This window comes from Camponotus floridanus, unplaced genomic scaffold, assembly GCF_003227725.1.
Source record: "Camponotus floridanus strain SB8 unplaced genomic scaffold, Cflo_v7.5 scaffold215, whole genome shotgun sequence".
Lineage (NCBI taxonomy): Eukaryota > Metazoa > Arthropoda > Insecta > Hymenoptera > Formicidae > Camponotus > Camponotus floridanus.
Window position 1 is genome coordinate 132,287 of NW_020229343.1, and position 21,072 is coordinate 153,358.

Below are 21,072 nucleotides of genomic sequence, written 5' to 3' on the forward strand. Positions count from 1 at the left end.
GAGGATTGGTAACATTCATTTTATGAAATATTCCACTATTTAATTGTCGCATATTATCATGTCGCATATTATCATGTAATAAATAAAAAAGATATTGTATGTTTAATCTAAATTGCGAGTGTTGCGACATAAGTCTCATTTTAATATATTCGAAATCAGTTATTCGGACACTTCTATCTTCATGCTGTCCATTGACACCATATGGATATAAATCAGGGAAACATTTTACATCCAAATCTTTAGTACGATTATCCAATGGAACGTCTTGAGTTTTTATCATTTGATAAAGCGTAGTTGCAGATTCATTTATTCTTTTTTCATACATCGGATATATTGTAAATTGTTTATAATATTGATTTGTTTGCGACATTTGAGTTAATAATGCCTTGTATTCTTTCTTAGAAGTGTTATTTTTTTCATTTTCTTCATTATCTTTCTCCAAATTTTTGTCATAAGGTTCCGAATCATGCTCTTGAAACTCTACGTTTTGTAATTCGGAATGCAACAAATTCTCAGGAGATGTTGGTAGCATAATATCTGAATATATAGGATTATTTTGTTTTAACCATATTAAGACAGTCCATACTTTTTTTACATCGACTAATTTTTTCCAAATTATATTCGCTTTAGTTGGAATACCACGAACTAATATATGCAGTTCATGATTTAGATTAATAGGTTCAGTCGAAGGACAAATTTTTTTTAAAGTTTCATTTAATGGCAACGGCAAATGAAATGTTCTGCCTTTCACTTTTGAAATCATTTCTTTATGCGGTAGATTTTTATTCATTACCGTATGTGCTCTTTGCACAATTTGGAATGCTTTTGCTCGTTGTATAAGAATTCGTTCGTATTCATTTAATATTGTTATTTCTTTTGGTACTGGTGGAATTTCGAGTTTATTAGTTCTACATGTTGGCGGCAGTTTGTTCTTTTTAAAATATTGATCACAAAATTTGCAAATAACACAATTTTCATTTATTTCTAATCTTACATCATTAATAAAATTATTCCAAACTGTTTTATCATTTTTCTTATCAACTTTTATCATGAGAATATCTCTTTTGAAACAATATTTTGTACAAAAAATACAGGCATATTTTGGAACATCTAGTGATCGTTTTGTAAATGCTTTAAAAGCTAAGTAATATTGAGACTGAATTTCATCCTCATTTAAATTAATTTCCGTAGTCACCTGTGTAAAAGTATTTGCTTTTTGTTTAGCCTCACTTACAATATCTTGAAGTGTATTTACATCAACATCATTTAATGCTTTATGTAATTTATTTAGTTTTCTATTAAGATTGATTAAATTATATATTAATCTTTTAATATATCGTATCATCGGATAATGAGGAGATACTATCTCAATAGGTAAAAACCGTGATCTACATACTTTATAATCAATATAACAGATATGAGAATGGCCTAATTTGTCTTGATTTATCTGATTGGAACAATTATAATATAAAATTTTTTTACGAAAAGTTTGTAATGTACAATTTAAAAATTCTTCAAAGTAGCATTTCATATCATTAATAATATTTTTTTCTATTTTACAAAGAGAATTACAGCGCCATGATTTTTTAGTTTTATGTTTTGATTCTATTAAGGGTAAAATATTAATTGTTTTACCTTCAGAATTCATTATAATAGGTTTAGAAATATTATATTCACGATAAATACTTTCTGCAAAATATAATTCCGAAAAAGCGGTATGTTTATCTTGTCCACAAAACATATTTACATAATCTGTAAATTTTGATGAAGAACATTCTGTTGCACGTGTCAAGCAAACTTCAATTTTTTGTTTACATTTATTAAATATTCTACTCATTTGTAAAATATTAACTTTTCTTATATAAAAGCACCATTTTGCTATACGTTCAGCCTCTAATCTATTTTCAGACAACGATGACATCCTAAGAAGCTTTGATATATTTCTAATACATTTTTCTTTACTATACTTCATATTTTGCTTATTTCTATTATTTATTTTTGTTTTATTCATTTTATTCTTACAGTAAATTTCTTTTTTAAATAGTATATTGTTTTTATGTAATCTATAATGTTCCTTCCTCGACTTCTTGATATCGTTTCTGTGTTTTTCATAATATTCCTTGTTCAATTTCTTTATATCGTTTCTGTGTTTTTCATAATATTCCCTTTTCGATTTCTTTATATCATTTTTGTGTTTTTCATAATATTCCTTATTCGATTTTTTTATATCATTATGTTTTTTATTATATTTACTTTTTTTTATTAATAAATCATTTCTATGCAATTCATAATATTTTTTATTAAGAACACTTTTTTTACTTGTATATATAACATCAGCTTTACGCGATAAAACATCTTCTGTATAAATGTCAGAGTTCTTATTTTGTTTTTTATTACTGTCTCTACAATTATGACTATTTATTTTTCTTTTTAAATCATGTTGATGTTGATCTCTACTTAAATCTTTAATAACTGTAATATTGTTAATACCAATACTATCCTCACTGAATTCATATGTGTGATCAATTTGCTCTGAATTAATTGTTTCTGTAATTTGAGGAAAGTGTTCTATTCTATTTGATTGAAACATTTTTACTAAATGCTGACGCATTAAATTATGATTATATACAGGGTGTCCGTAGATTTTCGACCAAAATGAAATAAATAAGTAGATTGGCTCGAATTAAGAAGGAATGACCTGTATTGTTTTGGGATTGTCGCAGTAATTAACGAAATATTAAATAAAACAGATCGGCCAATCTGCGTGAGTAAAAGCGCGCGGCGACGAGAGTCGTCCCATCGTAATCCGATACTAGGAGCGCGGCGAAGCGGTGGGCGGGTCGCTCTCCGAGACATGATGGTGGTTTGCGATATATCGCAATACCGCGCCGAAAAATGACCCGTCCCCCCTTTTCGTGGCGAGAAAATGATGCGCTATCATTTCCACACCACCTTGCGATAGATAGCATGGTGCGCTTTTTTTATAGTGGTTTCCCCCATAGGCCTATTCCACTCTCAATTTAAAAATTATTCAAAATACCATTTACCATACGCTGAGTATATCGTAAATGTAAAAAATTAATGGACAGTACCTTTACAAAAATTGATTCGTGGTTGAAAATCCCTCGATAAAATGTATTGCACACGTTGATAATGTGATACGATGATAAAATTCTTCAAGAATCCTTTCTTCATCTCGTACACGAAGACGCACTGCTGGACCGGTTATCCCGATATTATGCACGACACTCAGTTTCACATAATTATTGCACAACACGTAAAATTGTACGGCCACTTGGTTTTCGTGCACGCCCGAGAAATGATTCCATGTAAATTGCAGCCGCACGATAAGTATTTTCTCCCGCTAGTTCGTATGCCACAATCATATCCGTATATTCCTGCAGAGTACACTTCATTTTCTCTGTTAATTTACTACGCAAACACAAGATTTTTATTAAAACGTCTTAGCTCTCGCACGCTGTTACCAGACTGCGTACGCCAGCAGCACGCAACTACAGCTGACAGCTGAGCGGACTGAGTGTAATCATAGTGCGCAGGCGTCGAACTCACACGTACGCTTACACTCACATGTCCGCTCAGTTGTCAGCTGTAGTTGCGTGCTGCTGGCGTACGCAGTCTGGTAACAGTGTGCGAGAGCTAAGACGTTTTAATAAAAATCTTGTGTTTGCGTAGTAAATTAACAGAGAAAATGAAGTGTACTCTGCAGGAATATACGGATATGATTGTGGCATACGAACTAGCGGGAGAAAATACTTATCGTGCGGCTGCAATTTACATGGAATCATTTCTCGGGCGTGCACGAAAACCAAGTGGCCGTACAATTTTACGTGTTGTGCAATAATTATGTGAAACTGAGTGTCGTGCATAATATCGGGATAACCGGTCCAGCAGTGCGTCTTCGTGTACGAGATGAAGAAAGGATTCTTGAAGAATTTTATCATCGTATCACATTATCAACGTGTGCAATACATTTTATCGAGGGATTTTCAACCACGAATCAATTTTTGTAAAGGTACTGTCCATTAATTTTTTACATTTACGATATACTCAGCGTATGGTAAATGGTATTTTGAATAATTTTTAAATTGAGAGTGGAATAGGCCTATGGGGGAAACCACTATAAAAAAAGCGCACCATGCTATCTACCGCAAGGTGGTGTGGAAATGATAGCGCATCATTTTCTCGCCACGAAAAGGGGGGACGGGTCATTTTTCGGCGCGGTATTGCGATATATCGCAAACCACCATCATGTCTCGGAGAGCGACCCGCCCACCGCTTCGCCGCGCTCGTAGTATCGGATTACGGTGGGACGACTCTCCTCGCCGCGCGCTTTTACTCACGCAGATTGGCCGATCTGTTTTATTTAATATTTCGTTAATTACTGCGACAATCCCAAAACAATACAGGTCATTCCTTCTTAATTCGAGCCAATCTACTTATTTATTTCATTTTGGTCGAAAATCTACGGACACCCTGTATAATTCTATTTGGTTGAAGATCAAATAAAAGAGATACTGCAAAGGCTATTGCAAAAACCCCGCAATCATTACCGTTAGGTTGTGATTGGACCGTTGGAAACTGTACTGGTTGCTTATCAAAGGAGTAAAATGGATATAATTTTTCAAGATAGATTTTATGGTGTGCATGTAATCGTTTCATATTCAATGAGTCATAAATATAAATCACATTGGTATCGTAATAGCTGCAAACCCAATGGCCGTCTAAATTAGTTGCTATATCACTGCAACTATGTAATATTTGAATATGTTTCTGATTTTTAGGAACAGGTTCAATTCTATCAGGACATTGAATTTTCCATGATTCGCGTGATTGATATTCTGAGCAACTTTTCAATAATAAATTAAAATAGTCAATATGAATATCTTCTAACCACTCACCTCTAAGAATAATCTGTATATATTGCATGCTTAGAGGTAAAATATCTGCAACAAAATTAGTATATTTGTATTCATTCATTCTTGTTATACAAGAACTGTCATTCCTTAATAACTTGTTTTCCTGAATACATGTAGGAAAATTATTTGTATAATTCTTTTCATTATTTTGCGTTTCATCTATAGCAATATATAGTGATGAAAAGGAATTCTTAAATGTGCCAATAGAGTGCTTAACATCATTACATTTATTTAAAACATTATTTTTTTTTATTATACAACGATCAAATTGATCTAACATTTTATCATATTTCTTCTCTCCTTTCTCCAGTGTCATTTCAGTTATATCGTTTTTTAATTTTATTAAATCTATAAAATTTTCCTGTTTAGCTTTATTTTGTCGATGTTCTCGTTTTTTTCTAGCTAAAGTTTCTCTTTTTTGTATTTCATCCAAATTAAATAATTTTTTTTGATCATTAGGTCTTATAATTCGAGGAAAATGTTCTATTTTTTCTGATTGAAACATATATGCCAAATGTTGACGCATCAAAGTGTGATCATACATAACTGTATCTGGTCGAAGGCCAAATAAAAGTGATACTGCAAATGCAATTGCAAAAATACCACAATCGTAAGCATTAGATTGATTTTGAACTGTCGGAAATCGTACTGGTTTTTTATTAAAAGGATAAAATGGATATAACTTGTCAAGATATATTTTATGATGTGCATGCAAACGTTTTAAATTCAATGAATCATAAATATAAATAGTTTTAGTATCATAATAGCTACAAACCCAATGTCCATTTTCATTAGTAATTATATCGCTACAGCTATGTAATATTTGAATATGTTTCTGATCTTTACAAACAGATTCGATTGTATCAGGACATTGTATTCTCCACGTTTTACGTGGTCGATACTCTGAACAAGATTTTAATAATAATCCAAAATGATCAATGTGAATATCTTCTAACCATTTATCTTCAAATATTATCTGCATCATGTAAGCATTCAGGGATCGATTATTATCATTTACTTTATTGGCAGACATAATAAATGGACACACAAAAAAATATACAATAAAAATTTAATTATTTATTTATTACTAACAATAAAAATTTAATTATTTATTTATTACTAACAATAAAAATTTAATTATTTATTTATTACTATTACTATTTAATACTTTGAAAGCAGACAAATCTTTTAATCGGTGCTTATATAGTGAACAATTCTTGTCAATTAAGACAAGACTTAAGATAAGACTTTAAATGTTAAGGTAAAACTTAGTGCTAATGTAGCTGAGTCTTTTATTCAGCGCTTATAGCAGCCAATTTTTTAGTGCAGCGCTTATGGCAGCCGAAATCCAGCGCCAGAGAGCAGCCGCTATAATAAATAATTCAATATTTAACGACACCTGCAAATAAAGAAATTGTTCATTATTAATTTTGTAATCCATGATATTACATATAAATACATTTAATTCAATATTTATTTATTTATATATATATACCTTTTTTTATATAATATCAAACAAATGGATATTTTTTATTACTGTCAGTGATTTTATGACAGCCAGTGATAGTTTCTATCTTTGTAATAGCTGCAATAATAACGGCTACTATAATAAGATAAAATTGTGATGTGCATATGCTCATCAAATGCCTTAATAGATGAATTTATATATTTTTCACATATGTACATAGAACATACATATGCTCCGATATATGTGCATAAATTTGTGTGTTAAGGCATTCTTATTGCCAAGCGCATAATATAATGCTATTTACCTATTGCTCAGAATCGTTGTTAATTAATATACGTGAAGCACGTATGTGAAGCACGTTTATAACCGTAACTAACGATTGTAACTCCGTGCAGTACATTAACCATGTAACATTTCTTGACTGAAGTAAGTTTTGATCTAAAAACAATTAATAACATCATTCACCAATTGCAACCATTCTATTCTTCAGAATAGCTGTGATTGACCAATAATAACATTAATTGTTTAAATTGTTCTCAAAGCAATATGGCGCTACCTATAAATTACAACCAATAAAAAACAAGCTTTTTTGCTAAAAGATACATATTTATAAAAATTTGCAAAACAATTGATGATTCAATCGATAATCAAACATGGCCACAGAGAAAGAAGTAAGTATTATGACATCATCTTTAATATATTCTTATCTATTAAACAACTTATATAATTTTTTATATAATATTCATTTCACAACTTATATAATATTCATTTGATTTTAAATATATTCATTTAATTTAAAATTTTAGATGATCATAGAAGTTGACGATTTTATGAATGAGTTGTCGTTCGGATTCGGAAAAGAAATGGATTCCATAGCCGGTCCCGCCACTTCCGCTGGTCTCGCAGATAATTCTATTGTTAGACGTACGTCTAATTCTGCCGCAGCTGCCTCCGTCGTCAAACCCATTGCTGCTGAACGTAGAGTAGCTACGAATTCTACCGCCAAACCCGTCGTCGTTGGTTCTGTTACCAAACCCGTCGCTGTTGATTCTATCGCCAAACCTGTTGCTGCTGGTACCAACGCCAGCATTAATTCCGGCGTAAAATCTGCTGCTGCTCCCATCGCTGACTCTGACAATGTTGCCGCTAATATGATTGTGGCTGATCTCGATAATCCCGATCTCGCTAATTATGAAAATGAACGAGGTAATAATTATATTTTAGTTTATCTATTTATCTTAGTTATTATTTTCATACTTTTTATGTTTTTCATATCTTTTCTTTTCATACCTTATCTTTAGTTCGAAGATCAAGAGGAACAGCAGCAGGAGCACGCAGGCAGCAGGAGAGATTTATGAGATTCCTCTACCAACTATCGTCTGCTCACTATAATTGGGGCAGACGAGCAAGACCAAGAAAGTAATAAAAATTGTCATTACAAAATATTTAAAAAATTCTTTATTTTATAAATACAACAATATTAATGACATTATTTTTTTTAATTGATTTTAGCAGACAGTGGCACAATGAGAAAACTACCAAACGAGGACTACACGATAATGATTAAATTTGAAGTTTATGTTTATTTCTTATAATTTTTGCTTGCATAATTACATTTAAAAACTATGTTTACTTTCACTATTTCTGAATTTTGTACGATTCAAAATAAATATCTTTAAATGATTACAATTATTATTGTTATTCTATTATTATTATTCATTACAATTAACAATGATAATTATTGTTTTTTATACATAATGATATAATGATCAGATAATATGCATGAAGCTGTATCCATGTAGTTCAATATAATTTTTTGTGAATGCTAGTATTTTAATTTATGAGATGAGATCAAACTTAGCGAGATAAAGATTTATTGTGTATACTGGATATACTAAGTTATATAATGATACTGATATACTAAGATATATTATCTTATCTTAGTAGTAAGATAATATACCATTATATAACTTAGTATATCCAGTATACACAATAAATCTTTATCTCGCTAAGTTTGATCTCATCTCATAAATTAAAATACTAGCATTCACAAAAAATTATATTGAACTACATGGATACAGCTTCATGCATATTATCTGATCATTATATCATTATGTATAAAAAACAATAATTATCATTGTTAATTATAATGAATAATAATAATAGAATAACAATAATAATTGTAATCATTTAAAGATATTTATTTTGAATCGTACAAAATTCTTTTAATACATTAAAAGAATTAAAATATAAATGCTTTTTATTCCATATTTATAAATAAGTATGGAAAATTCCCACTGCTTTTCAAATGTGCTAATTTTGCATTCGGATAACATTTATATATTTCTTCCCTAACAGCATTTGATAAAGTATATTCATCAAATACATCTATTATCGTTATATAAATGACATATCTTTTGAGGTTGTACATAACAATTTATGCAATTCATTGTTAAACGAAATGCTAATTCAGGATGCGTTAAGCTCTTCAGCTAAAAATGGGAAAAATATATATAAATAGGATTAAAAATATAAATAGGATATAAATAGGATATATATAGGATATAAATAGGATTAAAAATAATTTTTTAAACAAAACATTCTGTATATGTTTCTCTTAGTTTTCATCAATTGCAAAAAAGGAAAGATTTATACCTGTTCCACCATAAAATCGATTGCCTTTATCATCTCTCCATCAACCTTTTCTGTTGCAAAATTTCCTATAACCATTTTCTTTAGTATCATTGATGGTTGGTGGTAAAATCCAAAAACTATAAACAATAAATAATTATTAATAACTAAGAATCTCGATATGTAAAATTAATTGAATAAATTACTTTGTAATGAAATAACTGACTTACACTGCTGCGGAATCATTCAACTAAATGCAGATGTATTTGTAAAAGTATTGCATAAAAAAGATACTACTGGAGGACGAACTATATACATGTCCAAGAACACCGTCGATCACGTAATTAATGCCGTCTCCAGGGTCTGACTCGGGAGACGGCATTAATTACGTGATCGACGGTGTTCTTGGATACGTGTATAGTTCGCACCGTCATTATTTCTCGGGTCACCCGATCTCCAGCCTCAGGGCCTGAGCAGAATGGCTGCCTTATAGTATTAAGACATGTCTTTATGTCTTAAGACTTTGTCTTCATGTAACGCACAATACTGTCTTGTGTATCGAGTCTTAACGGTGCGTTTTGCAAGAACTCGCGTATGCGTATGTGAGGAATATACGTAAAAAAGCAATAGTGTATAATATACGACTGCTAATAATAGGTAAGTTTTCATAAACATTTATAATATAATATATTTAAATGTTTTAATATGTAATAACAATTTTATACGTTGAAGTGTATTGCAATAAACGAATATAACCTAACTCCTTTGTTAAAAGAGATTCGTTATGACACTTATAAATCAAATTTTTTATCCAATATTACATGTTTACATCTAATTATATGTTTAATTATTATTATATTTCTAAAATAATTATCTCGTTATTCAAATAGTAGAACTACTTTTTTTCTAAAAAATTGAACAAGATATATATTGTGCTTTAACTTAGATGGATAAATTGAATCTATATATTATAGTATTTGGGTACAATTTTTTCAGTCAAGTAAAATGGATCATCAATATTACGATTCTAATGCATATGTATACAATGTAGAGATAAATGAACAAGATGATATTTCTATACAAGAGAAAGACGGCGATGCTTTTTTGATTGAATTATATAGAGAACGCCCGTTTTTATACAATAAAGGAAACAACGAGTTTAAAAACAAGATAGTTAAAGATAATGCTTGGAATGAAATTTCCAAAATTATGCAAAATAAGAATTATGGTAAATTATGTTATTTTTTCAGCAATATATTTTATTACATCTTATTACTAATTCATGATACGATGGATAAGTAAAACAATATGATTTATTATGTATTTCAAAATTTTTAGGTAAGTTTTATACGCCTGAGTACTGCCAAACTCGGTGTACATCTCTCAGAAATCAATATAATCGTGAGAAACGAATCATAAATAACCAATACAAAAGTGGAAGTGCTGCTTCGACCCACAAACCCTTTGCATTTTATGCTCAATTGTCATTCCTTGACAACTATGTCAAACAACGCAGGTTTATAAATTGTTATTGCTTAAAAAATTACTGTTTTGTATATTATAACATATACCTATATATTTATTATATTTTCAGAACACATAGTAATATAAAAACAAATGAGACTACAATATCTTCTGCATCATCTTCCAAGCAATCGGTCGATATTCCAAAATCTAATTCAAATTTACACGAGAAAAAAGATAATGAGGAGAAACATAATACTGATGAGGAGAATAATAATGAGGAGAAGAATAAAGAAAATATTCTCGAAAATGTTCCACATGAAATATGTAAACGAACTAAAGAGAGAGATTTAGATGTATTAGATATAAAACCTGTTAAACATAAGAAAAACAAAATAGATGAAACTAAGGAACTTGAAAATATATTTTCATCAGTTACTCAAAAAATTTGCAGTGTTTTAGATAACAAACATGAGAATAATGAAGATGAAGCATTTACTCAATTTATTATTGCTCATTTAGCAAATCTTCCACAATCTGAAAAAAATATGAGGAAGAAAATGATAACTGATGCTTTATTTTCTCCATTACAAAAAATGTAATATTTTTTGTATACCTAACGCACGATTTTTTTTTGTTTATTATCTAAACAGTTGTCACTTTGCACTGTTTTATTTTTTAAGTTTCATGTTTTTCATATCATCAATAATAATATTGTCAAAAATATTAAATATTATATTATGAAGATTTTCAGTTTACAAAAATTATGTTTTTCATATTGTTATTCAAAATGAAACTTAAATTTTATAATTTAAGATGCTCAAATAATATTTTGTGTTTAATATATTTTTTTACTTGTGCAATTTTAAATGTATAAAATGTACATACAATATGTGCAATTCTAAAGTATATTTTTTTTTGTTTTCAATAATTAATTTAATGTATTTTAATGTACAGATTTAATTGCATAATTACAATTAAAGTTTTATTTCGTTTCTTGTAATTAGTTTTTATTTATGTGTAAATATTTGTTTATTATTACACGCAGATCATCAACATCACAGCTCTCTTGCAAATGTAATTTTGTGATCGAAACATTATGCTATATGATTAAACATGGATACAATAAGAATAATGAGTGAAATTTCAGTCAGTATTAATAAAGCTAATAAATAATTAACAAATAAGTAAGTAATAGTTTTAAATACATTCCTACTTTACTTATTAAAAAAGATTCATTACGATACTTATAAATCAAATTTGTTATCCAATATTACATGTTTACATCTAATTATATGTTTAATTATTATTATATTTTTAAAATATTTATCTCGTTATTCAAATAGTAGAACTACTTTTTTTTTAATTGACCAAGATATATTTTGTGCTATATTATTTTTATAAAATTAAAATTAGAACATACAGTTGTATTTCTTTTATTTTATATAATATTTCATTAAAATGATATATCGTACAAGGAAATCATCTGTATCAAACACACATACACGCATGCATGTACAATTTATCATAAAATGTTAAAATTAAACTGAAAAAATTTTTTTACAGATAAACGTCTAATGTTAAAAGTGCAAAATAAAATGCAAAGGAGAAAGAAATTGTTGATAGTTGCATTATATTGAATGATTTTATATAAATTAATAGGTAAGAGAAGATGTATCAAGTATATTAGAAGATGGCACGTGAGACCAATACACCAATTAAGGTACAGATACGGAGATTATAAAACACTTTTTCAAGATTATTAATAAATAAAATTCATTCTAGTAAAGCTTATCAATCACAGCAGATTGTTGCAGTGCATACAGTATCCTTAAGTATGCAATGTACACAATACACCTCCTAAAAAGCAAAAGATTAAAATTAGTTGGAACTGTAAATATCAATATTGTACATATTGATGTAAATATAATAAGGACACATAGAAGGACTTGATTGTGCAAAATCGACATCATTAGTAAACTCTTTAAATGCTTATAATATAAAAATTAATGAACTGTCGACCTTTTTATATTAAATTTATCCAATTCAAATTGAGATTTTTCTAGTATGTTATTAAAGTACGTATATTTATTATTAAATATATTGTATATAAATATTACATATATTATACAGGGTCTACCAAAAGTGTGGAAACCCCTAAATATCTCGGAAAATATACGTTTTACAGAAAAGTGTTTCCAACAAAAGTTGTAGGGTTTAAGAAGATCTATATACTGATTCTATCAGTTTGACCTTGGATGGCGTCGTCAAGGTCAGGTCAAGGTCACATTGACTTTTTTAAATGACACCCCCTACATTTGATTGCATATTCTTATAGCTTAATTCAAGAGCTTTCCAAAACACTATAATAATGTTCATTTTTATTAAGTACTTTGCGAGTTATGAGGGTTGAATGATAGAGTAGCGCCGGTATTAACATTATCCAAGGTGTACTACATGGAGGTTACTCGCTCGGATTTGCATCTGTTGTGTGTGTGATCCAGCTAACTAAGGCAAGATCGGTCGTGGATCCAGTCAGCAAAAGCAAAGACCCAACCAAATTACAATCGAGCATTTAAAGACCTGGAAAGCAATCGACATAGTAAACAGTAAATAAATTTGTGGATGCTCATTTATCATAATAATTGTTCGAAATGTGTGCGTGTGCGTGCGTGCGGTGCGTGTATACAGAGATCAGGTTAGGTTGCACCAAACGATTGCAAATGTGTTTCAATGTGTTAAAGTAAATGCTGAAAGTGGCTGCCATTTACTTCCTGACAATATGCTAATCTTTGGTAGAATGTAGAAATGACTTTACGATTCGTTTCAAAAGGTATCAAAGCCATTTCATCCCTTATTCGCTGTATCAATTCGTGAATGGTTTTAGGTTTTGTTCTGTAAACCTTACTCTTCAGATATCCCCATAGATAATAATCAAGAGGAGTTAGATCTGGTGACCGAGGTGGCCAATCCTCTCCTCCCTCATTTCCGTTCCTTCTTCCTATCCACCGTAGCGGAAAAGTCTCATTTAAAATACGACGTGGTCCTGCACCAAAATGAGCAGGAGCTCCATCATGCTGAAACCATATTTCTTGGAAATTATTTGGAAAAGTATTCTGTATGGCTGGAATTATTTGATCAACAAGTAATCTCTCATACCTTTGAGCGTTCAAATATTCTTAAAAAAAAAACGGCCCTATTAAATAGCCATCTATTATTCCGCACCATACATTTATTTTTTGTGGATGTTGTGTGTGAGTTTCCCGCACCCAATTCGGATTCTCATCTGACCAGAAACGAAAATTTTGATTATTAACTTCTCCCGTTAAGGTAAAAGTTGCCTCGTCTGTGAAAACAATTTGATAAGGGAAGATGGGCCGGACATCTATTAGTGCCATCATTCTTTCACAGAAATGTATACGACGCTCCTCATCTCCGTTTTGCAATTCTTGAACGTATTGCAATTTATATGGATGGAACTTGTTCTTCTTTAAAATTCTCCAAACCGACATGGGAGCAATATCGTGAGTTTGAGCGACTCTCTGAACACTAGAATTGGGATCTTCAATAAATGTCTGCAGAACATCAAGTTGTTTTTCTTCGTTGGTTGCAGACAATGGTCTTCCTGACTTAGAGCGATTTCTTACGCTACCAGTTTGTCTAAAACGTTCTATTGTTTTTAACACAGTGGACTTATTAATTCGACGGTTCGGATACGTGTCATTAAATAATCGAACGACATCAGAGAACGATCTTTCGTTATCACCCCATCCACGCATCATGAGGATAGTGATTCTTTCACGTTCCGACAAGTCGCCAGCCATTTTTAAAACGTTTAATTTTAATTAATCGTACGTTGTATTTGGACGATAACAATTAATTTCTGCTTGCTCAAAGCTGAAGTTAGAAGGTGCTCGTTCTTTGATAGCTTTATACATTCTTAGTTGAATTTTAAATGCGAGTTAGACTGCATGTAGTGCGTCACATAGCGGTAAATGAAGGAACTAACGAGACGTTTCATACACGTTTTATGGAGCAATTTTTTGGCAATTTGACTTCAGCGAAATATGAGGATATGTTGAGGAATCGATCTTGCCTTAGTTAGCTGGATCACACACATAACAGATGCAAATCCGAGCGAGTAACCTCCATGTAGTACACCTTGGATAATGTTAATACCGGCGCTACTCTATCATTCAACCCTCATAACTCGCAAAGTACTTAATAAAAATGAACATTATTATAGTGTTTTGGAAAGCTCTTGAATTAAGCTATAAGAATATGCAATCAAATGTAGGGGGTGTCATTTAAAAAAGTCAATGTGACCTTGACCTGACCTTGACGACGCCATCCAAGGTCAAACTGATAGAATCAGTATATAGATCTTCTTAAAAAATATGGAATTGTTAATTGCAAATTACATATTTTTTCTTAGAAACAACTATGTGTTTTCTTTATACCTACCCTACAACTTTTGTTGGAAACACTTTTCTGTAAAACGTATATTTTCCGAGATATTTAGGGGTTTCCACACTTTTGGTAGACCCTGTATATATAAATATTACATATATTATATACAGGGTGACCCATTTTAACTTAGGCAGCCAAATAACTCGAAAAATAAGCACACTACGAAAAAATGGTTAGAATCAAAATTTCGTCATTTCGAGGGAGACGTACAATGACGTTAAAATCAGCCCCCCACCCCTCCCCCTGGGTGGTGAGGGGGGGGCAAGTTTGAAATCTTAAATGGGAACCCCTATTTTTTATTGCATATTCCTGTAGCTTATCTCGAGAGCTTTCCAAAACACTATAATTAAGTACCTTTTTATTAAGTACTTTTTGAGTTATAAGGCTTGAAATAATTTCTTAATTTTACATAAACCATAAAATATCTAGTAAACCATTCATTTTTCGATTATCTTACCTTCATACTTTTATGTACAAAATAATGAGAGGAATCAATTGGTGTAAAGAAAACACATAGTTGTTTCTAAGAAAAAATATGTAATTTGCAATTAACAATTCCATATTTTTTCTTAAAAACAACTGTATGTTTTCTTTACACCAATTGATTCCTCTCATTATTTTGTACATAAAAGTATGAAGGTAAGATAATCGAAAAATGAATGGTTTACTAGATATTTTATGGTTTATGTAAAATTAAGAAATTATTTCAAGCCTTATAACTCAAAAAGTACTTAATAAAAAGGTACTTAATTATAGTGTTTTGGAAAGCTCTCGAGATAAGCTACAGGAATATGCAATAAAAAATAGGGGTTCCCATTTAAGATTTCAAACTTGCCACCCCTCACCGCCCAGGGGGAGGGGTGGGGGGGCTGATTTTAACGTCATTGTACGTCCCCCTCGAAATGACGAAATTTTGATTCTAACCATTTTTTTGTAGTGTGCTTATTTTTCGAGTTATTTGGCTGCCTAAGTTAAAATGGGTCACCCTGTATATAAATATTAAATATATTATATATAAGTATTTATTATTAAAATATGTTATTAAAGTATCTACTATGTTATTAAAGTATTTTACTTTTTTTAATATGTTGCACATCGTCTGTTATGTTTTGTTATAAATAAGTTGTAAGAAATAAAAATTATGTACATACCCATAAACCATTATTTTTGTTATTAAACATTTTCACCATATGTACCTCTTCGCACATACTCGTACTGCCACGGGACTTCTCCTGCAGGTGTTATAAAATATTTGCACAATGTATCTCTTTGTTTTGAAGCAAAAGATACAGTTTCATCAAAATCTAAATTTTCTGCTAAAGATATCCACCTTATTTCCTTTATAAAAAATTACATAATTAATTTAATTAAAAATATATGTTCTAATATTTTAATTAACTTGCATAAAAATTATTAAAACGTAGTATTGCACTTAGAATATTATCTATATCATATATTAATTATTATATTTACAATAATTGTACATGTATCAAAATTTTGAGTAGTTAAATATTATTATCTATAATTGGAAATTATTTTAATGTCTTACTTGTTCATTTTCGTTGTTTTGAAGAAATTGATTTGTACTATATAATTTTTGTTTACATTGTTCTTCTTCAATCATTATAAAATTATGCAGACAAAGCGATGCTGTAGTAATTTTATCAGCTGTTTCTGTTTTGAATTAGATTTTGGAATATCGACCGATTGCTTGGAAGATGATGCAGAAGATATTGTAGTCTCATTTGTTTTTATATTACTATGTGTTCTGAAAATATAATAAATATATAGGTATATGTTATAATATACAAAACAGTAATTTTTTAAGCAATAACAATTTATAAACCTGCGTTGTTTGACATAGTTGTCAAGGAATGACAATTGAGCATAAAATGCAAAGGGTTTGTGGGTCGAAGCAGCACTTCCACTTTTGTATTGGTTATTTATGATTCGTTTCTCACGATTATATTGATTTCTGAGAGATGTACACCGAGTTTGGCAGTACTCAGGCGTATAAAACTTACCTAAAAATTTTGAAATACATAATAAATCATATTGTTTTACTTATCCATCGTATCATGAATTAGTAATAAGATGTAATAAAATATATTGCTGAAAAAATAACATAATTTACCATAATTCTTATTTTGCATAATTTTGGAAATTTCATTCCAAGCATTATCTTTAACTATCTTATTTTTAAACTCGTTGTTTCCTTTATTGTATAAAAACGGGCGTTCTCTATATAATTCAATCAAAAAAGCATCGCCGTCTTTCTCTTGTATAGAAATATCACTCTCATCTTGTTCATTTATCTCTACATTGTATACATATGCATTAGAATCGTAATATTGATGATCCATTTTACTTGACTGAAAAAATTGTACCCAAATACTATAATATATAGATTCAATTTATCCATCTAAGTTAAAGCACAATATATATCTTGTTCAATTTTTTAGAAAAAAAGTAGTTCTACTATTTGAATAACGAGATAATTATTTTAGAAATATAATAATAATTAAACATATAATTAGATGTAAACATGTAATATTGGATAAAAAATTTGATTTATAAGTGTCATAACGAATCTCTTTTAACAAAGAAGTTAGGTTATATTCGTTTATTGCAATACACTTCAACGTATAAAATTGTTATTACATATTAAAACATTTAAATATATTATATTATAAATGTTTATGAAAACTTACCTATTATTAGCAGTCGTATATTATACACTATTGCTTTTTTACGTATATTCCTCACATACGCATACGCGAGTTCTTGCAAAACGCACCGTTAAGACTCGATACACAAGACAGTATTGTGCGTTACATGAAGACAAAGTCTTAAGACATAAAGACATGTCTTAATACTATAAGGCAGCCATTCTGCTCAGGCCCTCACACTAACCTCTCTCTTCCTATCCTGGGGCCCGGAGTACCACGTGGTACTCCGGCCACCAATCACGCGCCAGGTCTGCGCTGAGATATTTACGCATTGTCCGACTTAACCAAGGACCAATTGTCGGCCAAAGAGTCGTAATGCGCGCTTCCTGCCAAGATACGCGCTCTATCTTGACGAGAATACTACTTGTATTACGTTTTAATATATTATTGCGTTTTAATATAATATGATAAAATAAAAAATTAACGCACAATGTTACGCATATCCACACATAATTTTGTTTCTCAAGGCATATTTGCACACTCGAACGAATAATCGTATATGAGCGTTGCAAATGCGCCTTGAGGGACAAACTTGCTTTGCGTGTATACGTGCGAGCATATGTACGTGAGTCTGAACCTGGAAATGAAGGAAAACGATAAAATGTCACATTTCTGATATGCGGTCATTATTTCTCGGGATTGACTGCACCAATCTTATTCAAACTGGTCGCAATCAAAAGCTTGTATACATATTATGTTATAAAAGTATCGTTAGATTTATGATTACGGCTTTAGTTTTTGAAATATTTTAATTGAAAATTTCTTAGACCTAAAATTCCGGATAAGGTACTTGGTAGCGCCGCGTTAAAAACAGTGACTCTCAATGCTCGGATCTATTTTTTATGTACTTATTTTTTATGTACTTGGCGTCGCGACGCTACCGCGTCGCTTGATATTTCGCAAGACAATGAACATAACATAGAAAATAATAAAACAAAAGATGTCAACAATAAAATTGGTATATAATTTATGTTCTTTAAAATTAGCTTTATGATCTTTCATGGCTGTGTTATCAGTAAACATATCTGTGAAGAAATAATAATTATTATTACTATTTATTCTATTTTTTGATATTATTATTAATATTATTATTATCATTTTTATCACCATTATGTTTATCATGTTTATCATCTTAATTATATTAACTTCATATTTTTATCATGTTTTTATTATTTTTATTATTTTATTATACAAAATAAAGATTTTTGTGATCGTATTTTTTGTCTCTGCACTTTATAAGTAAAATATGCCATAGTATACGTTGATAGCATGAACAAGAATCTATTCTATATACAACCCTGATAGCACAAAGAGTTTCAGTTACGTTGCAGAGACGTTTCAATGTTTCAATTGTGTATCATCACATTTGTAATATTTCTGAGACTACCTTTTTTGAAATATTACATTTGCAACATTTCTGCAATCATCTTGATTGAAACCTTACATTTGAAATGTATCTGCAATGTAGTATTTTGTAACATTACAAATGCAAAATTTCTGAAACCTTTCATATGATATATGTTTGGCGCGCATTCTCGATTCTCGGTTATCGCGAGTGCGGCCATGTTATATCTAACCTAATGTGATCACATTTACCGCGGGATCGCAGATAGCATGTTGGTGGCACGTGCGTTGCATCGAACAGTGTATTGTTGAAGATAAATTTGTCTCACGTATAAAAGGTATGTGTAAAACAACACTATATATAATTAACATATAAAAATCATATGAAATGTCGATCTTGTTATATTTTCAACAGAAAAGTTAATAATGTATAGTTATTGTGTATAAGAGAGAAAAGAAGAAAAAAGGTTGTTTCCCAAGTTTATAAAAATTATAAGCTTTATTGATATATATATATATATATATATATATATATATATATATATATACACGTGTAAATAATTGTTTAATAAAAAATTAAAGTATCACGTGTGTCAAAAATAGAATAATAAATATATATGTTTACTTTATTCAACTTCAAAGATCCAACCTCGACCAGCATCGGACAACAATTTATTGTTAGAATTATATTCTTATTTAATCTTTCTAGAATTTATTAACTTTATAATGTGTGATATTTCTGTTAGGTATTTATTATTTTAATTGATTATAGACGCCAAAAATTATGCCTTTTATTTTCACATTTATAACGACCAAAAGTTATATATGTATTTATATAATATTCAGATTGATAAGAATATAATCATTAATTTTTTGAATAAGATATAAAATAATAATAGACTAAATTAAAAAGATTTAATAGTTATTATTAGAATAAATTAATAGATGCAAATTCTTGATGTTCTCTATAGTACTAAAGTATGCGTGTAGCATTCAATTAATATTAATATTAATATTAGACATAGATACGAAAAAATATTTATTGATACAAAAATACATACATTTGATATTTATTAAAACCAAATAATAATCTGTTTTTTCAATTTTAGGTTTATCGATAATAATAATAAGTGGCAAATAATTAGCCCTTTTGATGCTTGAAGATCATCGAGAAAGAGAGTATGTAAAAAAAAGGATTCCCAAATATATTCAGACGTATGTATAATTTAAAATATACTAAATATATTATGTTATACATCTATTATATAAATAATAGATCTTTGATCATATGTATTCTAATTTTATCTTACAATGTCTACACTATTCTTCCCAAAAAGTTTTGCTTGGCAGGAGAATTAATTCATCGAAAAGTAAAAAATGATATTAAGTGTACATAGTATTTCAATGCACATATTAAGAGTTATTTAGGGCTATCTATATATCTTATTCAACATAAGACTACTAACTATCCAATATTAAAATCCTTCTTTATATACACATTTTTAAATTGATATAGAAGTGTTCATTTTTCTCATTTCTTTTAATTTATCATTGTTTAGTATTCTAAATTTTTATTGTTTCTGTGTTACTTCAAAATAAAATTAATAATGTTTCATATTATTACAGGTCTCTAATTATTATATTCATCAAAGGTGAATTGAATTTGCAGTGAATTGAGTTTGCAGCAAGTTGAATTTGAGGCAGTAAGTTGAATTCGCAGTAAGTACATATACACTTATTTTTTCAATGGAAGAAACGGAAAAGATTTTCGTGTTATTCTCAACGACACGTTCGAAGGTTAATTGCAAAAAATACAGCTACGGATATAGATGTCATATCTGAGCCAATACCGGGTTGTTCTTATCATGTATCTTCCGCTGATGAGAACAGTCCAGAAATAATATCTAAAAATTATACTATCAATACAATTACAGAACCAAGTACTGATTCGAATAATTTCGACAATTATGATAATGATGACAATGATATTAATTTAAGTAATAATATTGTTGAATCTGATATCGATGAT

The 21,072-nt window shown here is 29.7% G+C and overlaps 2 long non-coding RNA genes across 2 annotated transcripts; both read right to left on the reverse strand.

The window, feature by feature from the left end:
• Positions 1–7,395: 7,395 nt before the first annotated feature.
• On the reverse strand, positions 7,396–7,806 carry LOC112637876. Its single transcript, XR_003122774.1, has 2 exons — positions 7,696–7,806; positions 7,396–7,590 (listed from the first exon to the last, which is right to left on the reverse strand). It is a non-coding gene; the product is annotated as an uncharacterized LOC112637876 (long non-coding RNA).
• An 866-nt stretch (positions 7,807–8,672) lies between these two features.
• On the reverse strand, positions 8,673–9,495 carry LOC112637878. The gene is made up of 3 exons (XR_003122775.1): positions 9,267–9,495; positions 9,061–9,176; positions 8,673–8,897 (listed from the first exon to the last, which is right to left on the reverse strand). It is a non-coding gene; the product is annotated as an uncharacterized LOC112637878 (long non-coding RNA).
• Between the last annotated feature and the right edge of the window lie 11,577 nt (positions 9,496–21,072).